General features: G+C 34.6%; 1 protein-coding gene across 1 annotated transcript in view; it reads left to right on the top strand.

Moving 5' to 3' along the window:
• Positions 1-337: 337 nt before the first annotated feature.
• The window catches only part of Cdh9 (cadherin 9), a 123,135-nt gene continuing 100,499 nt past the window's right edge, over positions 338-22,973 (top strand). Inside the window, exon 1 of the mRNA XM_034523669.2 lies at positions 338-837. The gene's annotated coding sequence lies outside the window, so the exon portion shown is untranslated. The remainder of the gene's footprint in view (positions 838-22,973) is intronic.

The raw sequence follows: 22,973 nt of genomic DNA, 5'->3' as shown, positions 1-22,973 counted from the left end.
GGAGTACAAACACTCTCAATTGTGGATTTAGGTAAAACATGGAGTGTTCTTGAAATTTCAAAGGACGCGAAACTGTTCCTTTTACAGAAAAAGAACGTGGCAAGACACCAATAATTAGACCTTTAAAAAAAAATACCTTTTTCCGTGAGAGCTGATTTACGTTGTAAGCTAAAGATACTGATGAAATTTCACGGTTATTGATGATGAACCTATTCAGGATTCTTTCTCTTTTGTTTCTTAGACTTGGGATTTTGGCATTGCCTTGAAGTAGGGAGCAGGGCATTCTGCAAGGAGTACTCGCAGGCAGAGCAGACTCCTTCTTGAACAGCAGCAAGCTCCACGTGATATACATATTCCGCAGATGATTTATGGGTTATAGACGCGCGCTGTGACCTTTCCTCTCCCAACTGCAAACAGATTAAACAGAGCTGATTAACCGAGCCTAAAAACACTGGGTTATTTTCTCTTATGAAGGTCTTTGGCAAATGCTCCCTCAGCCCTTCCACTTTATTCACTTGCAAATAGCCCTGCCCGAAGGGGTCTGCGCAGCCCATCCTCAAACCTGGAGCCCTGCAGCGCCATCAGCTGCAATATCTTCTTATATGAGGGACGTTTCTTATTAATCAGAAACGCGGAATGGAAGCCAATCAGAGAGTTCCTCTGGTTGCAGATTCCTGCCTGTCTGAGTTAAAAGTGGTGCCGAAGGAGAGGCACAGCGAGATGCATGAAGATTCGACTGAGAAGACACTGTGAAAGGGGAAAGGAAGGAATGAGACAGAAGCAACAACAGAATCAACCCTGCTGAGAGAGGCTAACTCTGTTTCATTGCTAAACAAGGTAAGCGTTATTCATTTGCTGGAAAACAGAAGCGACGCAGTTTTTGCTTTCTTAGGATGTAAGATAGATACTGCTTTTCTCCTCTCAAATGTTTTTCCGGGCTGCTCTGTTCTCTTCCAATATTTGGTAGCAGGTAATATGTTTTATAAAATTGGAAAAAAATATATTTAAATGTTCAAGCTGAAAATATGAAGAGCTTCATTCCCATTCGACTTTTTAAAATTCCTGATGCCCAATAACCTATTCTGATAGACTTTCAAATTTGGTTTTGGATTACTATTGTCATAATAAAACCAAAGTTCAAACTGTATTACTTCATTTTAGCAGCTTTGAATTCCCTTTTTAAAAATAAATGTGATCAGTTATACTTTTATTTATGTGAATTTGAAATGGTCCTCTAGTTTTCTCGTAACTTTTGTTAACTACTTTGAGTCAGAATGGTGAAAATGTAAAAGCACCATTAGTTATAATTTCGTGTGAATTTTTTGTAGACAAAAAATGAGATAACAGACTTAAAGTATGTCTCATATGTCAATGGCTTTCATACTTTAAGAATATTGCGATAATTTTACCTGATAACAGACATTCCTGCAAATGTATGTGGCTGTCACACCTAAAAGCATTCTAAATGTATATACCTGTTGGCTGCAACTGGACCATTTAGTAATGTCGAAACTTAATGAAACTAAAAAAGTCTGCCAAAGATAAAATTTGGCATCTGTAAGCTTGGAATGATAAGAACATGAACTGATTTACCAGGAATAATTTTTGTTCTGCCTTCCCATTGCAGAAACGATATCACTATCCACATTAAGTAGTTTCTTGAAAATTCCATGATCCATGATCTTACAAATAGGCTTGGTTGGTTTTTTTTTTTTTCAATGTTTTATTTATAATGTCTCCAGAATGATGTAGAATTCAGCCACATTAAATGGGGGAAGTTCTCAGAGACTGTTTTGTCTTAAAATGGTATAATGAAAGTTACCAACTGTAACAAATAAGTTTATAATGATTTGACTAATCTGTGCTTTGATGAAAATATAATGAATTATTGATTTGTGAAAACTTGTACTTTTTGGAGATTTATTGTCATTTCATGAGTTATGTTGTAAGCAAGAGATTTCTAAGGATCTTTTTTCCATAATATGCCCAAATCATGTAATCTTAAAAAATATGATTTTTATAATCTCAAAGAAAAGTGATAACTTTTGTGGCATAGGAGAAAACCTTCACTTGGCATTGTTTTGTGATTTCTGTGAGATCAATAGATTTTTATGAAATTAATTATCTATCATTCTTAATTTGATTTAAAAATCTCCTTTATTTGGTAAAAGATGAACCACATTTTCAGATTCATAAAGTGATCCATTGCCTAGCCAATGCTGTGTCAAGTGAGGATTGCATTTGTTTAACCATGAAAATAGTCAATGACAGTTTCAGCAGATATTATAAAAGATAAGGATGATGAAATAGCAGGCTGCTCCATCATGTTTCATGACAGAACTTGGAAAGAAATGAGCAGCATGTTTTTGTATTCTGTCACTGAATTTATCTTCAGATGGAGGCAAGTCTTCTGCAGTATAGAGTACGTATAATATTATATTCATTTATTAGAAAAGACTTAGAAGTAAACCAATATCTGATATTTATACACTTTTAAAAGTGAGAACATTTAGGGTACACATTATAAGCAAACTAATGTAATAATAATAAATGAAGTAATACTTTAGAGAAAGGAGCTAGCAATATTAGTTTAAAAGTAATGAATCTAACTTCAAGGTAAGCAGATCCAATAGTTCTAATATGGCAATTGTTATATAATATAACACAATTTTCAAAGGTGAAACATAATATTTTCCAGTGTCTTACTATAAATTACCTAAAACGGTATTTGAGCTGGTTTGTATTTATTATACCAGTAATTATACCACTATTATATGTGTAATTGAAATAAAAATTCATTGTGATAGTTATGTGTATCCAGGTCTTAATTCAAGTTAACATGAGATTATGCTTTTAAATGATGTGTTGCTTTGCTTGACTTTATAAACTGTAAATAGATCAGAACCATTTCTGAATGTCACCTTGCATGGTATGCAGTCACTTTTGCATTTTCTTCTGTTCCTTTACACACTCTGCTCATCCCATACAATATCCTTTCCATTATATAGTCACCAGGTGAGAGATTATTTCAATAGTTTTGCCTGTATGTATAACCTGTCCTTTGGTATCCTATGAGAGAGACATTACTTTCTGCAATATGTATTCTAGAACATAAGAGTAAAGTCAACCACAGAGTTTTGGCAAGTGCTTAAAATTATGCAATAAAAATTATGTGACTAACATGACGATTTTAATACTTGCAAGAAAGAATCAAGTGAAATCAAAGTTAATTTAAAGAATGCATGCAAATGTGTCATCAGCAAATGTTGGCTGTGACTTGTTCCCTGTGGTAGAAAGCAGCATTGCTCGGTCATTATCTCTCTTTAAAACAGATGATTCAGTATATCTGATTGTTAGTTTGATCTGTTTACATGAGTTCTCCTGTTCACTTTAATGAACATTTAAGTATACTATAGAATTAAATTGCCACTTGAAAAAGTATGATTCTCGTAAAAATGTAGAACATTTTGAATATTTATACTTCCAAGTTTATGGTTTTTTAATGTTTTCTTTTTTTCATAATTCCATCAGAATAAGTGTTTAGTAAGTTTATTGGAGTAAGAAATTTATGAAAAACTCCATACTTGGCTTGTTGTACACTTTCTACTGAAAAAAAAAAAAAAAAAAAGGTACTTAAAGCTGAGGTTCTTGGAGGAAATAAAGTATTTGGCACAGGACTAAAAGAACCAAGAAAGAAAAGGTTGAATGAACTTTTCTTTATCTGATTCTAAGCTTAGAAATAGGACAAGTTTTAAATGCAGAAAATGAAATATTGTCTAAGATTAATAAATTGCTCCTTCTCTCTGTTTCATACTTGATGAAAAAGTAGTTGTTGAAAACAGTAATGTTGTCTTAATTTCAAGTTCATATAAAAGTTTGGAGCTTTAGATCTAGAATTAATATTTTGATTGCATCCTGGAAAAAAACAAGATTTAAGAGCATCACGTTATGTATACAAAAGGGTTTGATTACTTATAAAATACTAGCAATGTTGTCTGTAAAATTTTGAATAGAAAGATGGATATTTATAGATATGTAGATGGATAACTAGATAAGCTGATGACAGGTAGGGCTTAATAGAAGATAGTTTATAAAGATCGAAGATTGACAATAGACATTGTCTGTTATGTGAGATAGATACTATGAAGATGACTGAAGTTCAGAAATATGATAAACAGATGGGTAATAAATAGACAATGATAGATCAGAGAAAAAGAGAGACAGCCACACAGTGGGAGGGAGAGAGGGAGAGAGATAGAGAGAGATAGAGAGAGAGATAAACAGAGAGAGACAGACAGACACATGACAGATGAGAGAGTGAGACAGAGAGACAGAGAGACAGAGAAAGGTGAGACAGAGAGATAGAGAGAGACAGAGAAAGACAGACACTTGACAGATAAGTGAGAGAGAGAGACAGAGACAGGTGCAGAGAAAGACAGACAGAGAGAAGAGGAGGCAGGGAAGGAGGGTTGGAGGGAGGAAAGGTGGGACAGAGAAAGAGACAGATACAGAGACAAACACACACACAGAGAGAGAGAGAGAGAGAGAGAGAGAGAGAGAGAGAGAGAGAGAGAGAGAGACTGAGACTGATGGAATTCAGTAACTCTTGTGGTTTTAACCATACCAGTAGATGTGTCCTTAAGTGGTACTTTAGTTCTCTTCCTGGAACCACCATTATGTTCAGCTCGATAGTATGCCAAGGATTGCACACAGAGGGAAGTCTTCTTTCAAATTTAAACATTCCCATTGCAGTTCTGACATGTTATTGTGCTTATTCCTAAATTTAGCACTCTTAGAGATGCTCTTATAGCTGCATTACAAATACAAAGTGCTGGGATACGTGGATAGTCTGGAGCCTGACTAAAACAATATACATGGTCACTATTGCCAAACACTTCTCCCAAAGTAAAAATCACAATATAGACATTTAATATAATTTTCTGTTTATTCTTCAGAATTTCATATATACAATGAACTGTGATCATATCTGCACTGTTTCCGTCCTCCAGGCCCCTCATATCATCCCAAATTATTTTCTTCATCCGTTTCTATTTTTTTTCTTTTTGATAGCACATTAAAGCCAATTAGTGCTGCACATATGTGTATGGACAACACTTAGTTGATTAAAGTGATTGTTTTGTGAAAACTGATAATATTGGATGAGAATTAACAATGGAAACATTATTCTTATTTCTAGTTGTTCTTATTTTTAGCGTGGTCTCTGTGTTTTTATGTGTGTGTTTTTATATGCATATATGTATGTGTGTTTATGTTTTATTTTATTACACTTTTAGGACAGGAAGTGGAGAATAGAAGCGCCAAGTGTTTAAAGTATATTAAATGTTATTATTTCTATTTTATTAATTTAGCAAATTAATATCAGTCATGTGATGAATTAATGTTTCTATTTCTTCTATTCATATCAGTAAGAAAATGTTATTGGTCTTTTGGTTAGAAAACTTCAAAGTTGTACATAAATATGCATTTAAAAGTTTTCTCCTTATCCTGTTTGAAGACTGGTTCTATAATTATGAAGAGCAAGGGTGACAATTTTATTTTATTGTATTTTCAACTCAAACATATTATAAATTTTAATGGAAATGCTAGGTAGTAAGATTTGTTATTTGGAGTTTCAGTTAGACGTTTAATATGGTCTAAGTTACACTTAAAGGAAGCACGTTTGGTAGAATTTATGTTAATGTAGGAAGCACCTATAACATTCTCTATATGGTTGCAAAAGTTCCAGTGCAGGGTGGAACTTTTTTTTTTTAACTTATAAAACTTTTTTATTGTATTCATTGGTAAATCCAAAGGAAGAGAACAAACCATGAAAATAATGCTCAACTGTTGTTCTGAAGTCTGAAGAGAACTAAGTTGGATGCCTTAAAATGCATCTAATGCAGTGCTGTGTGTGATCCCTCTGGATCTCAATGGATTTGGCTTTTTCCCGGATGTATCCATCAGAGACAACACTTAAAATTGTCAGTTGGGATTGGAAGGAAGTAAATTTAGTAAGAGATTGAGGGCACCATTGCTAGGAAGTTTTTATTCTAAAGCATGGGATTGTAATAGAATTCTAGCGGATTTGGATTTTTTTTTTTTTCAGGGTGGAACTTTATCTTGCATTTTTGACAGTATCTCACAAGGTCATGCTCATCAGAAAACAATGATCTCAGGAAGGAATATTCACAAGGGGAGAGCTATTACATGTAATGAAACATGAGGTCATATGTTATCTAGGCCAATGAACACTGCTAATAAATTTTTTGGTAATGAGAAAATGTAGAGCTGCCTCAGACTGCTGGGGTACTTTCCTGAATTTGACACTTACAGCCTACACTTTGGAAAAAGAAAACATTCTCATACAAATTGTCCTCTGGTCTAGAAACACACACACACATACACACACACACACACACACACACACACACACACACACACAACCTGTGGTACATTGTGCTTCTTCTCTCTCAGATAAGTAAATATATATATATATATTATTTTGTAAACGTGCAATATTAGCCATGATCATTCTTTAAAGGACAACTTTTTTTTCTAGATTCCTTTATCAGATATGTGTTTGTTCTACAATCTGGATACAGTAGAATTCCATGTAATTGCCAGAACTGTTTTACCACATATTCATATCTATGTGTCTAATTACTAGCAATCTATAATACATCAAATTTTTATTTTAAAACATAAACCATCTAGTGCAACTTACATACTTATGTCTTTGTGTTTTCCGTTGATTAATTGGTTTTACTGCTATATTTTCCTTTAAACTTACATATTTGCACATATTGGTACTTGATTACATGAGCATGTTTGTATGGACCCAAAGTATTTACAAAAGACTGAAGGAAATAGTACAATTATTTCTATGTGTTCATAACAGTTAATTTATAACTTTTAATGATTATAATGGTGAAATATCAAGCAACTTAACCTTTTGGAACAGGTCATTTTAGGTAATGTATCACATACAATGATAAAAGTTACATTAGAATAATTTAATTTTTCCAAAAGATAAACCAAATCATACTATATGTTGTAGATTTAGATACTTTACTGAATAGTGTGTATTAGATATTTTGAAAAGCTGTGACTAGAAATAATTGTTGCCATTTCATCTTCATGGTTCTTGAGGACTGCAAAATATAATCTCTTTGCCCACACATATGGTGGGTGGCAAAACTATTACATAAAATAGAGATTATAATGAAATCAGAAATTCTACTTATATAATGTGAGAGGCTTAGCAGAAAATACCTTAATAATTTCACATTTGTCAGTACAAAGCTTTAATATTCCACTGTGGATTTCAAATTAATTGTCTGATCACTTTATCTACTTCAGGGTCATCGCAATAGGCACTTGATTTCTTTTTTTTTTAATATATTTATAGAGGGAATTGATAATCTTAAGAGCACATTTATTTTAGATTGAAGTTTTACAAAGACTTTAAAATGTTGTGTTTTATGTAGTCATACATACACAAGTACAAATACAATATCTAAGGAAAAATAATTATCTTATCACTAATATTTCTAGACAGTAGCAGCTTATTATAGTCTAAAGTATTATTGCTGATATTGAAATAAATTAGCTGTGTGAAGAAAAGTATGAAAAATTTTCTCTCTCAAATCTTGTTCATCTGTCTCAAAATTGAGGAATTTAAACCTTTTTATCCTCTCTGCATCTGTCTGTCTGTCTGTCTCTGTGTATCTCTCTGTATATCTTTTCAAAATGAACTTTTAAAAAGGTTCATGATATTTTACTATGCACCTGCAACTCTGGATAATTCTTTAAACAAGGCTGTGAATGTGTCTCCTTTTTTTTAAAGACTATATTTCAAAATATCCAGATTTTCACATTTCTGACAATAAGCCCAACTTCAAGAATTAAATGACAAACTTCAAAGTTGTTATTTGGATACTTATTTATAAAAGAGTATTTATTTATCTTGTCTGTTTTATTCAGAATTCAGCTGTTGGATGTAAATTTTGACAATGAAGAGAGTTATTATAGTTTGAAATCAGCATAACTTTGCTTTGTAATGAGTTCTATAAGATGTTTATAGTGAATGCCTGTAATGAAGTATTCCTTATAAATATTCATAGAATATGTTAGTGTGAACCACTAAAGGAAAAATGCATTCAAAATGAAGAAACACATCTATTTGTTTAAATATATATGTGGAATGAAGATTGTTTTATTAATAATGCCAAGGTCTATATTTAATCTGTATGTAAAGATTTAACATATAAAAATAATTGATATATTTTAAACTCACTATTATGATTTCATAGCACTTCCTGAGCTTGCTTTCCAATAGTAAATGTGTAATGTAATTTTGTTTGAACAAGAAAGTTGTAACATTAAAAAGTCTTATGATTCAAGAAGAATAAGGAAGAACTTGTTTCTGATTTTATTCTTCTGAAATTTTTTTGCATGTCAGAAAGATACTTATAGTTTACAAACATTCATATTCAAGAATAAATATTGAAACTTACTGAGAAAAATGATTGAAAATCAGGAAGATGCATGCTTGCACAGTAGACTCACAACAAGACTGATGTAAAGGCCCAAACTGTGTCAGAGCCTTGCTTATATACTGAAGGCCTAAAATCCGCCATAGTCCTAAAATCAGCAATAAGCTTGATATACATGCCTGCTAACACAAAGTCTTGTATCTCTGTGGACAAACACTGAAACAGATGGCTGTAAGCTATTGTAAACAGGCAGCTTTGGTAGAAATTTACCAGCCTGGATGATAACAAGTAGTCATAGGTCTTGTGGATAGTCATAGACCTTGGTGGACAGTACCAACTTAGATAAGGACAAGTGAATCATAGGCGGAGTCATAGTGACCTGTCTCCTGAACCTTCACCCAGCTGATACCCTATTCTAGAAGATATCTGTACTCTCCCTAAATACCTACTCTCCTGCATCATCCCCTTCCCCACATCCTGCCTTTTTGTGTATATAACCCCTGTGTGAAAAAATTATAATCAGTGGTTTGATCAGCCTATAGACAAGCTGCTGTTCTTTGCGTCTGCCTGTTTTTCCCCTTCTCTCTTTCAGGTGTCCTCCCCTCCCCAGACCCCTGTTTAATGCCCTGTTGGCCAGGGAAAAACTGTACTGGTCTTTACATAGACACTGGGCTTCTTGCCAGTGTGAGGCTACCTCACCAATAGGCTCCACACTCTTCATTAATACATGGACCCAGAGTACTACCTTTATAACATTCCTTTTATCTGAATCTTTGAGGGACCAACAAAACTTTGTCAAGAATTTATGTCTTGGATTATCATTCATTGACTCTAAAAATTTGTTTTGAAATTTTACAAAACTATAAAGATAAAATAGTCATATGGAATTTGAGAAAACTGTATGCTATTTTCAAAATTATTTTTACATTATAAGATTGGAGAAATGTATGTCCCTAATGATATATAACTCATATTTTTCACCTTAAAATATAATTTAGATAACTGACTTTGGGAAATAGTGTAAAATTTATCCTCTATCTGAATCTATCTATCTATCTATCTATCTATCTATCTATCTATCATCAATCATCTATTCATCAATAGAATAAATTGGCTCTCCACAATTGTGGACTGTTTGTATGCAGTCATTATTATTTATTTTTATTATTTATGTAAATTCCTCTTTTGTCTTAATAAAATGTCTTGAATTTTTACCCACTATGTGGATTCCATCAGGCAGAATTCATAAGAATGATGACTTTTACTAATTTTATGGAAAGTTCAATTTTCTGAAATATAATTTTAAGCAATTTAACAAATAGTATAGAAAGCATGTAGGATCACAGATCTTTTCACTCATGTGTGTTAACCTTTGTTTCAGAACACACAGAGACTAATGAGATATATCAAAGAACATATTAGTGAGTGCACAGCTACATATCATCCTGGGCAATGCTCTGTGACTTCTTCCTCTGGTTGGCTTGTCTGGGGTTACATTTCTCCAAGGGTAGCAGTACAGCAGAGGTCTTCTATTCATACTTAGCATGCTGCATCTTTCCCATTATCTTCATTCCCACCTCTCTTAAGTTTCACTTCAAAGACACTGTGCATTTAAGGGTAAGCATCTATGCTTTTAACTTGGCTTTCATTCTGGGAGACGATTCAATGGATAACAGGAAGTGCCATTTCCAACATGAGAATTCATTACATGCCGGGAACTAATGTGATGTTGTCAATATGGCCCACCACCAATTTTAGAAACACACTTGCTCTCTCCACCACCCTTCTTTCACTGTCTGACTGGAAAAGGATCTAAGAGGTAAGTGTTACCAAAGCCACAGAATTCGAGAAGAGATTGCAGAATGAGGGTGGTGCTGGTTTAGATAAGAACAGGTGCAGGAGAAATGTCCCACACATAAAGCAGCAACCTGTGGACTGAAAAATGTAAAGAAGAACATAAAAATTAAGGAATCGAAAGAAAATAAAGCTACCCTTATAAAGTCAATGCTCCTAAGAGAGGAATTTGGGGGGAGAATTAATTTTCAACATGTTCTCATATTGGCTTTTGCCCTCCAGAGAAACATACTTCATTAATTTTATTCTCCATGTTAAGAATAAACTGCATCATTCATCATATCCTCATGCTTTAGTATAGAATGGCAGTCTGTCTGAACATTGGCATTCATAGTGGAAGTGATGCTTATGATACACCCACCTTATCAGGATCCTGTATCACCAGTTCATTTTCCTTTCCTTTAGTTGAGTGACTATGAAAGTGGATTCTATATTATTTTATATTAGTTCATATTATTTTATATTATTAATACATTTATTTGCTCATATTTGGAAATACTCCTCATTAAGCTTCTCCTGAATTAAAAGGGAACAGTTTATAGTGAAGTAGTAATATATGATATCCTAAGGTGATCGTGACAGTAGATGCCAATGTTCCCAACACTGTCAATTTTCAGGCAATTTTTTCAGCTAATGATGGTAACAAATCTCTCCCCAGCCCATTCCCCATGTGTGCCATATGTGTATGTGTGTACACTCTCAAAACCACTCAAACATAAACAAACACCTTTCTTTTTAACTGTATAGTTTAGAAAGAAAATTTTCTTCATTTAGATCTGTTTGATTTTTTCTTAGATATTTTATATATTTACGTTTCACTTGTTATCATCTTTCTCAGTTTCCCCTCTGGAAGCCCCCCTTCCAGCTCCTCTCCCTCTGCTTCTAGGAGGGCGCTCCTCCATCCACGAACCCACTCCCACCTCACTGCCTTGGCATTCCCCTACACTGGGGTATTGAGCCTTCACAGGACCAGCGGCTTCTCCTCATATTGATACCGGACAATGCCATCCTCTGCTACATATGCAACTGGAACCATGGGTCCTTCCATGTGCACTCTTTGGTTGGTGGTTTAGTCCCTGGGAACTCTGGGGAGTCTGTTTCATTGATATTGTTGTTCTTCCTATGGGGTTGCAAACCCCTTCAGCTCCTTCAATCCTTTCTCTAACACCTCCATTGGGAAAGTGTGATCAGTCCAATGGTTGGCTATGAGCATTCACCTCCGTATTTGCCAGGCTCTGGCACAGGCTCTCAGGAGACAGCTATAAAAGGCTCCTGTCAGAAAGCACTTCTTGGCATCTACAATAGTGTCTGGGTTTAGAGTCTGTGTAAGGGATGGATCCCATGTGGGGCAGTCTCTGGATGGCTTTTCCTTCAGTTTCTGCTCCACACTTTGTCCCCATATTTAGAAACGAATTTAATGGTACACATGCCTACAGGGTCATATTAAATTCATTCAGACCAAATTTTGTCCAGTGTGCATTTCCTCTGCATTATAAAGATTCTGCATCACATCTATGCAGTTAGGTGTTGCAGCCCATCCCAGCATCCAGGATTCTCGGGGAAATTGTTACTGGTGGTGAAAATTGATACATTAATTAGTTAACTCTCTTTTAATATATTCATATGGATAGTGATTTTTATTTTTTAAATATATCTTTGAATTATTGTTATTAACATTATAGCATCTATTCTCCTTTCTTTTTCTTCCCTCTAGAAGTTTCCCATGTAATCCTTACTTGCTTCTTTTCAAATCCTTCTCAGTTTATATAATCTTACTTCAGTGTATGCTCCTAGGTTAACCATTTATTATTGGATAACCAATTGGTGTGTTCTTCCCTTAGGAAGATGACTTCTATTCTCAGCATTCCTTAGTTGCCTGTAGTTATTCATGTAGGGTGGAACCCTCAGAGAATTCTGGTTCAAATTAGTGTGCCTATTGTTATCGTCAATAAGCTCACAGTCTTGTTAATGGGTATAGCTTCTAACATTTCCATGAGACACAGTCTCAAAACAAGCTCTCTGGTTCTCTGGCTCCTAGAATATTTCTGCCCTTTCTTCTGTAATCATCTCTATGCCATGTGTAAAGGAGTTTTATTGTAGATCCAACTACTAGGACTGGGCTTTACAACTCTGTACTTTGATAGGCTGTGATTTTCTGTAATGGTCTCTCTCTGTTGCAAGTACAAGTTTCCTTGAGGAAGAGTTTCAAGTATACTTGTCTGCTGGTATACAGACAAATATTTTGAATGTATTAGGGGCTGTGTTGGTATAGTAAGCTGGTGGTCATAGTTTCTTCTCCAAAACCTATGACTTCACTAACTTTGTGTAAGTGACTAGATTTTCCTCTTTTTCTGCTGGTCTTAAGTCCAACTAGAGAGCTCTTACTTACAGCCAAGTATGCTAGTACTTCACCCTTAGGCTTATTGTGCTATGCTGGTTTTGTTGTACTTCATAAGTATCATTAGCTAGGCAGAGCTATTGGTTGCTTCCCCTTTTTTGGATACTTTCATGGATATCTACTGAGGTATCCATGAAAGCTACTTCTAAGAAAGAAGCCTTACAGTAGCCTCTGGGTACTATGTATCAACAAGTACCTACTTTCTAACTCTATGGGACAAAAAATAGCCATAATAATAGCTTGTAATGTTTTGTGTTTCTCTTGGATAACTCTGACCAAGAACCTAAAACACCATTTCTCATGACTTCTTTTGTGGCTATTAATAGATAATTTTTAACCCTTGAAAGGAACATTCTCATATAAGGAATTTCTATTTGAGTTAAATATGTGTATTGATGTACCAATTTACATGTATTATATGTATTTTTAGGGAGATAGTTAATATGATTTCTTATGGATTTTTACACGTACACTTATATATGCATAAGTAACAATGAAAGAAAAGGTTCTGAATTTGAACAACAGCAAGACAGTTGTTACATGGGAGGTATTAGAGAAAGAAAAAGGAAGGAGTAAAAATGATGCAGAATTATATTATAATCTCAAAAACAAAAAAAAGTAAAGCATTTTATACTGCTTCTGATTTTTAGATCCTTAATACATACTTTCTAATATGCTTTATTATCATAACAAAGTACAGGAAAATATGTTAGCTTACTATTTGTAACCATTAATTTATTTGGTCCATTTAATCGTCAGGTAATTTTTCCTTCTGATTTCAAAAGACACAAAGTACTTATTTTGAAAATATTATAAAAATTTAGATTGGTTGACACTGTTTTTTGGCAGCAAGGACATGAAAAACCTCAGAGTCAGATATCATAGTTATAAGACAGAAATTTGCTGTATATGTCAAGAGCAAATTTCAGATTCATTTTTAATATCTTGATGCTACACGAAATTTATGTGTGAAATTTCAAACATTGCAATCATATTTTAGAATAGTCTGAGGGAAAAAATAACTAATACTATCACTATTTTGATTAGAAATGTTTTTGCTAAAGTTAATTAGAACTGGTTAAGGTGCCTTGGATTCCTCTACAAATAGAACAAGGAGACTTAAGTTAATGTTAAGAAATCACCTGTGGTTCCTGAATCCTTGTTGAAAAGAGTTTTAATATTATGGATTCACACATTTTATCATGTCCTAGGTTGATGTTTCATATGATGAAAATATTTGCTTTCATTTTGAGTAGTATTTGTTTTATAAGCTCTTGTTAACTGCACATTAATTTGAAATATTTTAGATTACGGTATATTAGGTTAATTGTTTTTTTAATTATCTTTAATCGTGTTTTACAGTCTAGTCATTATCCCCCACCTGGTCCATTCTCCAACAGTTCCTCATCCCAGTCCTCCTTCCCCTTTTCCAAGAGGATGTCCCCATCTCCCAGGCCCCCATCGCCCCCTCACCCCACCACACCTCCCTACTCCCTGGGGATTCAAGTCTCTATCTAGAGGGTTAGGTGCATCTTCTTTCACTGCTGCCAGACCAGGAAGTCCTCTGCTGTATATGTGTCAGTGACCTCTGACCAGCTTGTGTATGTTGCCTGGTTGGTGGCTCAGTGTCTGAAAGATCTCAGGGGTGCAGGTTATTTGAGACTGCTGGTTTTCCTATGGGGTCTCCCTCCTTCTCAACTTCTTCCAGTCTTTCACTAATTCAACCACACTGGTCCCTGGCTTCGGTCAATTGGTTGGGTATAGTATCTGTGTCTATCTTGGTCAGCTGCTTTTCGGGCCTCTCAGAGGGCAGCCATGCTACGCTTCTGTCTGTAAGCACACCTTGGAGTCTCCCCTGGAGCTGGATCTCAATTTGGGCCAGTCTCTGGACCTCCTGTCCCTCAGTCTCTTCTTCTATTTTTGTCCCTGCAGTACTCGTAGACAGGAACAATTCTGGGTCAGAGGTATTGACTTTAGGATGGAAACCCCATCCCTCTGCTTGATGCCCTGTCTTTCTATTGGAAATATACATTACAATTTCCCTCTCCCCACTGTAGGGCATTTCATCAAAGGTCCACTTCCTTTGAGTCCTGAGAGTCACTCACCTCCCAGGTCTCTGGTACATTCTAGAAAGTTTAAACAAGTGCATTAGTCTTGGGGCTTAGAGATACAGGTGATCTATGAAACTCTTTTATATCAATGAAGAAAAATATTGAGTCTCACACATTAACAGTGTCAGATATCTAATTCTTTCACAATTTTTATAATTTTAATCTTTCTTTGAGGGTTTTTTTTATGACTAAAAATAAATGGCATTCTTGACCTGAAAGTAAAAGTGTTTCTACTATGGTGGTTTGTTTTCAAAAGATTTTAATGTTTTTGTTTTGTTTTGTCACTGTTATACACATATAACCTTCAGTAAAATAACCTTAAGTGTAAAATTTGCTAATAATATCAAGGTGATTATCTCTAGGTTTTGTAAAAATGCTGTATTTTTTAAAATGATGTATTCAAATTATATCACAATGTAAACTTGTAAAGAAGTATTAGCATTTAATACGTATTTAGTATGAGTGCACTCTAGTGCACTTTGTACAAATGATTTATTAATACTTTTAAAGTAGCTCAATTCAAATATTCATCTTTTGTGAAGGCAGTGTGAGATTTTTCCTAAATTTTATTCATATAGAAGTAGGGATTTTCACAGATATTAAAATATGTAATATTAACTCTGAGTATACCATTAAGTCATCAGTTATTCCTGAGTTTATGTATGCAAAAAGGACATTTCACGTAAGGTAAGGCAAGCAAACAACCTGAGGACCAACATGTCTTCATAGATCTGATTCTCTCTCAATAACCTTATTTGTAATAATAGCTTGGTACAGGAAATCTCAGCACTCTCTAGAATACAGAATTTAGTAAAAGGTTAATTTTTGTCTTTGCCAGGGTTTCTATTCCTGCACAAAACATCATGACCAAGAAGCAAGTTCAGGAGGAAAGGGTTTATTAGGGTCACACTTCTACATGACTGTTCAGCACCAAAGAAAGTCAGGACTGGAACTCACACAGCACAGGAACTTAGAGGCAGGAGTTCATGCAGAGGCCATGGAGGAGTGCTGCTTACTGGATTGCTTTCCCTGGCTTGCTCAGCTTGCTTTCTTATAAAACCCAGGACTACCAGCCCAGGGATGGCACCACCCACAATGGGCCCACCCACCCTTGATCACTAATTGAGAAAATGCTTGACAGCTGGATCTCATAGAGGCTTTTTCTCAAAGGAGGCTCTTTTCTCTGTGATAACTCCAGCTGTGTCAAGTTGACACACAAAACAGCCAGTACAATATTTTACATCAAAAATTATTTTACATCAAAAAATTATTGTACATCAAAATTAATCCTTGACCACCAAAACGTGTGACTTTCTGCAAAGCACAAGGGGAAAAAAAAGGAATTGTTTTTCTAGAATACCCTCAAATGTCTCCCACTAGAAATTTCCACCAAATCTGTGTCATTTTCACTTTGATTATAAGGTGAATATTTCTTGTAGTTTCCACAAGGAACATTAATGTCCATAACTACAGCTATTCTCTCTTTCATAGGATCTACTTTCTAAGAATGTTTTCTCTTATCCTACTCTCTTAGCACCACAGTTGTGTGTGTTTTTAACTTTTATGCTATTGGCTTTCCATTCCTTTTATGGCTTTTCCCTTTGGTGCCCTCTGTCGATTTGGTGAATACTCATACCAAGCCAGCTCATGCTCTAGGATTTTCAGAGCTTCTGTGTTTGGCATTCAATACATTTCCACGCTGTGCCTGAGTTAGTAATGTAAGCACACAGTGAGATCACTGTCAATGCCCACCTTTGAGTTCTTGAAGAACCTGTCTAGAAAGTCTTTTTAAAAAATATATGCCAATAGTATATTTCAAAAGATCTCAGCTGACTGGGTGAAGTGGCACTGCACTCCCCCCTAGCCTCCCCCCCCAAAAAAATAAAATAAATACCAGTAGCATTACCTCACTTTGATAGAGAACTAAGTGTACTTTTCTAAAATGTTAGAAAATATAATTTAAAATAGTACCCAATTTACTTATTTAACATCATTGAATTATTTGATATACTTTCCAGGAAGAAAGGAAACATGATTATCGTTTTTGCATAAAGTGGTCACAGCTAAATTTATAAGTGAATGCATTTTTAAATTGTCCATTGTTTCAAACATGACATTGGCATGAAAGGGTATTGATGTTTTGGGTGAAGTGTGAAATGTATAGGCCTTACTTCCAGTTTTTCATTTCCAAAGTCAAGTTAATTTGCCATTATATTGTTTTAGAAAATGACTCCTGTGGTTAGATTTTAGTCCAGAAGGAAAGAGCCTAGGTTTGAAATCAGAACCTTTAACCACACTTCCCACTTTCCCTTTGGTTTCAGCTTATTTTATCTCCCCAGTTCTCACTCAATGATAATAAAATATGTGTATATCTATGAATCTATAGTGTGTTATTCATGGTAACACCTAAAGCAATTTTTATAATAGATACTCAATATTATTAATTCTAGTTATTAATACTATAGTCGAAATAAGCTCTAAAGTTTCTAGTATTATCTTCTATAAATTCTAATATTCTTTTGAAAAGAAGTAATAAGAAATACTCTATACATCTTTAGAAGTTACCATTATCTAGAACAGTGGTTCTCAACCAGTCGTCGTGACTCCTTTGTGGAGTGAAAAGACCCTTTCACAGGCATATCCTAAGACCATTGAAAAACACAAATATTTATATTCCTATTCATACTAGTAGCAAAATCACAATGATGAAGTAGCAATGAAAATAAGTTTACAGTTGGTGGTTACCCCAGTATGAGGAGCAGTATTAAAGAGTACCAACATAAGAAGGTTGAGAATCACTGATCTTGATGTTAAGTAAGAAAATTAAAAGTAATTCTGTCTCTAAGTGATCGAGAGTTCAAGCAGAGATTTTATGTGTTAAGGTAGCAAATGCCCACAATATGGCAGGCTACTGAAGAATACTATATCATCGTGATTGCTTGGAATGGGGACAATCATAATCATGAAAGCACATTTGAAAATTTACAAAATGTTAATAGTTTTTAAAGACTCAGAACCTGAAACCCCATCTCCTATCATATTCAAAAGTATAACTGGTCATACACAAAAATACTTAATTTATATTAGTACTGAAGCAACTGTGTTTAGTCTGCTTTTATTAAAAATAGACTCACATTATAATGTTTTGTAATGATACATAGGACTTTCAAATAAAAAAATCTGTACTATAAAATCTGATCTGTGCATTAAAAGAACAATTTTAAGCAGAAAGAATGATTCAATAAGTCAAGAATTATCAGAGCAAGAAGAAACCTGGCATTTGATTTAATTGCCTCATCTTAAACTATGACTAATAGCTTCAAAAAATCCTGATTCTAAAACACCAACAGTGGACAAAGGTCTCTTTAGAATAGATCAGGTGATTATTGATGCTTTATCAATTTGAATCTCTATATTCTTACAGTATCACTTTGATTCATAACTATACACACATGAAGTGCGGAAAAATATTAATCATGAATAATTCTAATGAACAAAGGACTTCTATTTTAATCACTATTGCTACTGGACTGGCTTTCCTTGAAAACATTACTGAGAGAACAGGATGGATAATAACACCCTTCCATTCATAATAGAAAAACCTGATTAACACAAAGCTTTCCTGTGGTTTTCAAAAATGAGTGTTGGGTTAACTAATAGGTTCCTGAATTGTGCAGAGAGAAATACAACTTCAGTAAAGTTCATTAGAGAGAGTCAAGGGTGTGGGTACAAAATCCCAACTTCAGCTTCTAATCAACACTCATGTTTAATTTTTTTCTCATTTTAAGATGACTGAGAGAATTAATATATGTAAAGAATTATTTAGTTTGAAAGTCATTTCAGTGTTTGAAAAGTATCATAAAATCTCAATCAGTTCTTTATCCTAGCATCTGTCATGTAGGAAAAGAAAATTAGACAAGAAAAACTGAGATACAAAGAACATCTGAAAATATCTGATACTGTTTTCTAGAGGCACACGCCTTAACTTTTAAACAACTTACTGAGACAAACGTCCCCATGTTGATATTCACTGAAGTCCAGATGTTTTCTATATTTTCTGACTTCTAGACAATGGAAGTTTTTCACTATTGTTTTATGAAACCAATACAACTTGGGTTTCTTGGTTCATAACATATAATAAAAAAAGTATTATTCTATCAAAGATGTCATCCTGTCTTGGGTATTGCATTAACAAGTTTATAGCTATCCTAACCTGGTAAACATTCAAATATCTTTCTCCTAAAATTGATTTAATTTTTAGCATTTATTTAAAATCATTTTTGATAGTAACTACTTCAGTGTGTGTAATAAACTGTTTTGATTGAGCTTATTATGTTTCTATAGCTACAAAATAGTTATTAGTACAATATCATCAATTTTATTTTTAACCATAATAAAACATTGATAGAAACTTATTACAGGAAATGTTCAGTTTTTGCTACAACATCAAAATTCAGTTTGACAATAAATATTAATATTAGATTCATTAAACTAAGTAATTCTAATATCCACTGATTAATCAATGATCCACCGTTTATAACAGACACAATTTTGCATGATCTCCTTTTTATGATTCTGTCTATTGGCATATTTTTCTATCTCTGGTTGTTATTACATTAGTTTATGTCTTGAATATTGAAAGTATCCCAGGCATTTCTCAAAATAGACTCATCTGTTAAAATAGGAAGAGGTTAGAATTCTTGACACTGCCTTATCTGGTGTGTTTAGGGGATAATGAAAACATCAGTGTGGAAGATAAGCTCACCTAAAGCACACAAGGGCCAGGCCCTTAGCTTCTGTGTGCTATCTTCAGGAAACATAACAACTGGAGTGTATGATAGTCAATTAAACATTTTTCCTTCCCAGGCTATTTACATGAAAATTAATTATTTACAAGCAAATTATCTTTTGTCCTTGAGATTTCCTTCTGGAATTGAGGAATTCTTTCTGATGATCTAAAAGAGGAAATTAATCTATTCACTAATTAAATTAATTCAATAGTACGAAGCCACTCTGAGTAAAGCACTACAAAAATCAGGTCTAATTGAAGTAGACCTTTATTTATGAATTTATCTTAACTGAGTCTAAAGGAGACAAACTTCGTACCTGTGTTAGAACAACCACAGACAGAATTGGTTCACAAGATCTCCTTTTAAATGATTTTGCTAAACTTACATGAAATCTTACTTGTTTCTAACCCGTGGTTTGTACATCTGTAACATTGTGAGCAATTACAGCTACACATAGCCTGACAACAACCTCACTGTTTCTACTTTCCCTCACTCTGATAAATACAAAAAAATATTGTGATTCATAAGCCTGCAGGTTTATGTTCCTCTCTCTCTCTCTTTTATGAGGCTTTATTTTTATGAAGATATTTCTCATTTATCTGTCAAACTTCTGTAATTTATGGTATTTCATGTGATTCTGTTTATTTGTATTTCATGATATTCTATATTTTTCACTGTTAGAATACACATTTTTAGAACCTTCATTCAAGCGCTAGCATAATCAAGCTATATATGCCATCCTTGAAGCTTGACCAAAATAGAAAAGATCACCTTGATCCTGGTTTGAGAATCCGTTACAAGATTCTGGCTGTAGCATACAATCTCCATCCTGGGGGAGTCAGAATTCTTCATCCTGTGATATAATCATGGTTACATTATAAAGTTTGAGATGTTACTCATTGAAAAGTTCTTTAAAAATCAGGGTACATACATAGATTGAGAAGTAACAAAACTGGTTAATAATTCTTTTAAAACTTATTTTTATGAGTTTGGAAGGAAATAGTTTGACATTACCCCTGCACAGTAAGCTCATATGATGAGGCTGAAATTCTTTTATTTTCTTTATATTTAGAAAGAGAAGTCATAGTTTTTGTTTGTTATGTCTACTCAGTTCTTTCAGCATACAAACTTCTATTGGGATGAGGACAAGAATGATGATGTTTTATTGAATTAGAATGATAGAAGAATTGAATATTTGTCCAAAAACTAGATTAACAAGTTTTTATTCATAGATAATCCCTTGGGATGTATTTTTTTTCTTTTTGAGTTTTTGCATCTTCATGCAATATATATATATATATATATATATATATATATATATATATATATAGTAAGTTTACCTGCTCTGATCTTGTGGGTATATGTGCAATCAATTAGAAATTAGTCCATCTGGAGGCAGCAAAGACACAGCATCAGAGGATTGTCAATTTGCTCTCCCCCCCCTCCTCTTCTAATATCTCAACGCCCATAATCAGCTTGAAGAAGCTAATGAAGAGTCAGCGCCCCTATTCCCTGGGCATGGGGACTAAGGTGGTAAATGTTGGGCTGTCTCTCTAGGGAAAAGTAGTGGTTTTGTCAGAATAGAGAGGATTAGCTAGGGTTTATTGCATAGCCATAACCTATTAGTAGAAATCTGTATAATTAATATCAAGATGAAGATATAAATTCTTAAATGGCACCAATTTACTTTGTTTACAAATTTTAAGGTTTTCATTGGCATGAGCTTCTTAATGATATAAGAGCGAGACAAATATTGTTACTCCCATAGGCATTGTACCAGTATAACACATTTAGGAATACAAAGCTTAGACCCAGTCCTTCTTTAACTTTTTTAACTGATTTGAGATGGTCAGCCTGTGAGTTAAGGGACTATAGCAAATTCATGACTTGGAGTTTATTATAAGGGTGTTCTCTATGTTTTATGTAGAAATAGCTGAGTGGAGTTAACAGGCAACAGTCCAGATTACCTTACATAGATATTTGGTTTTCAAAACATCAGAAATCCTTAGAATTGACATGACAAACATTTCAGTATTAATGTTCATTTTCATTAGAGACCTGTCTGCTCCAGACAGCTTTCTATATTAAATTCTAAGAAGAAATTGAGCATCCTTGGAGTTACTCCAGTTGTGGTGAAACAGCCACTAGGCAAGAATTGCCACTTTCCTTCTACAGACAAATTACTGTCCAGAAAAGCACACACTTGCAGAATAGTTGACTGGTTATATCTGCCTAGACAGAGTAATCAGCCCTTAATAATTCTGCAGCACTAAGGTCTGTCAGAAGATCCTGGACCAGAAGTCAGAAGAACAGATGCTCCAATGTTTTGTGTAGGAAGCCACTGTTAGCAGTGGCTATACATTTGCATTTCCAAGATGGCGCTGGCCGCGTGTCTTCTCCAGATGTAAACAATTATCTGCGCAGTTGCTAGGCTGATAGGCGTGCCAAAGTCACTGCCAATTCTGAGGCATAATATTGGGTGGTGAGCGAACAGCCAATCAGAAGTGAATACGTCACTCTAGACTGTACTTAAGCCGGACCCCTTCCTCAGCTCTCCCCTTCCGTGCCTCTCCACGTTTCCCCACGTGTGTGAGACAGATTAAAAAGCCTCGTTTTGCAGTAACTACCTGATCTCTGCGTCTCATGCTTTCTCTCCCACGGATGCAAGGCTCGAGCGGGGCGCGTTAGAGTTTTGAAGTAGAGCGAGTGTCCAGGTGGTCAGAGGTCTCTATAAATTGGCTAAGTTTTAGAAACTACGATTTGTGCTTCCCACAATTATAGTTAACTCAGTCATTCTGGATTTCTGATGGGGTTGAAAACATATAGCTATTGACCTTAAGAGAAAAGATTTGAGTGGATGGTCGTCAGCTGACATTCATCCTAAAGCCAGGTTCAGAACTAAATGTTCTAGTTAGAATAGATGACAGAGGAGCTGGTTAGTCAACAAAAGGATGGACTGGGTATTAGGACTATCCTGTACCTCACTGGTACAAATTGGCATAATTATGCTCTAATTGTATTTTGAGAGAAAAGTTTCATTTTAACAGGAAGGGTGATGTGTAGGAGTAGCTAAGGTAGGAGGAGTACTGAGAGGAAGAAAAGGAGTAAGAAGAGGAGTAAAGGCGAAACAAAGGAAGCTATGTGACCTTAGACTTTTCATCTTCCAAACCTGCAAGCTGCATCAGCCATTTTCCATTGTTACTTCCCAATCTGAAGCATTTTGTTATGGCTCAAAGCCACATATTGAATCAAGATTGTAATGGAGTGCTCTCCTCTGAGATAGGGTGAGATTTGCACAGGGCTAAAGAAAAAGAAATGATAAATG

Source organism: Arvicanthis niloticus, chromosome 19 (assembly GCF_011762505.2).
Source record: "Arvicanthis niloticus isolate mArvNil1 chromosome 19, mArvNil1.pat.X, whole genome shotgun sequence".
Lineage (NCBI taxonomy): Eukaryota > Metazoa > Chordata > Mammalia > Rodentia > Muridae > Arvicanthis > Arvicanthis niloticus.
Note: the sequence above shows the minus strand (reverse complement) of the source record. Positions and strands in the feature narration are given on the sequence as shown.